Source organism: Myotis lucifugus, unplaced genomic scaffold, assembly GCF_000147115.1.
Source record: "Myotis lucifugus unplaced genomic scaffold, Myoluc2.0 scaffold_117, whole genome shotgun sequence".
NCBI lineage: Eukaryota > Metazoa > Chordata > Mammalia > Chiroptera > Vespertilionidae > Myotis > Myotis lucifugus.
Window position 1 is genome coordinate 3,802,731 of NW_005871165.1, and position 1,425 is coordinate 3,804,155.

Below are 1,425 nucleotides of genomic sequence, written 5' to 3' on the forward strand. Positions count from 1 at the left end.
ATCTAGTTTCTTTGGGCTTTTCCAGAACTACTTTCAGTGACCTCTCTTCTGATTGTAAGCATCCACGGAGCAATGCCCTCTTTTAAGTGTCCTGAACCCTACTTCTTTGGGACCCCCCCTTGAAGTGTAGAGGTTTTGAAAACCCCCACCTATGCTTCCCTGTGCTCCCCCAGCTCTGGAGTGGTGGCTTCCTCCTGTAGTTAGTCTCAGGTATCCCACTCTCCCCACCCCCCGCCTTTTAAATCTGCCAACATCTGTTCTCTAATTTAACTTCTCTCTTGAAATATTTAGTGTATGGATTCTGTTTTTGCGTGGACTCTGGTTGATACAGGTAGAAATTAACCGGGTGAAAGAGGGTGAAGGCTACTCCAGAGAGAAGGAAGAGGAAGATCAAATCCATGAAGGCGTGAATGAGAGCACCGGTATTTTTAGAACCTGGTCTGACATAGGGGGCAAGTGGGAAAAGGAACAAGCTAGGAAGATAAATGGATGTGGGCAGGAATTATGACTTATCTTTATAGTTTTCTTCACAACATGTCAATAGTTAGTTCATAATGTAATGAATATTCTAAGTATAAAATCAGACTATTAAGCATGATTTATGGAGCAGTAGCACTAACCCTTGGAAAATCCCCCCTCCCAAAGCAACTGCAAAAAATGATCAAAAACAACCATTTTAGAACTCTGGAAATAACCAAATGATACAATAAATACAATAGTGTTTATTTGGGGAAAACTACTGAATCTTGATCAGGAGAGTGGACTCTCTGACACTCTCAGGGCTGCTCTCATACCACACCCAGCTCCACGGAGCAGAGGCCATGATGAGTGGCAGCTGAGGGGTGACCTGGTTCAGAGCTCCAGAGTAAAGCCCTGTGCCCAGGGATGAGTTAAAAACAGTAACAGTCCAGAGACAACTCTTAGAATGGCAGGGTGATGGGGCAACATGGATCTGCCTCCCAGGGAAAGAACCATAACTGGTGAAAATTATAAAGCAAACAATTACTTAAAGTCTCTGGAAATATTGTGAAGGCATACAGCAAATGAATAAACATGTTAAAACAAATCTAAATCTTGGTAAGAACAGCAAGATCTATGGCATTTGAGCCAAAAAAAATGTTTCCTTTCCTCACCCTCCCACCCCATCAGAATGACAGAAACTATTCTGGTGGCACAACCAGGAACACAGGGCTGCCTTTCCCAGCTCCTAGAGAGGGCATCTCTGAGAATGGCCAAACCACCAGCATTTCTCACTTCTGGCTTCATGTTGCAGAAGTGCCAATCTAGGCAAGAGTGGCTGAGTCTAGAACTTTTCCACCCTGCCCTCACTATTCCAGGTGTGCAGATAATCATCACCCCAATGCCAACTTACTTGCTGGGGAGAAAATGAGTTGAAGAAAGAATCCTGTGTGGCAAAGCTAGGGG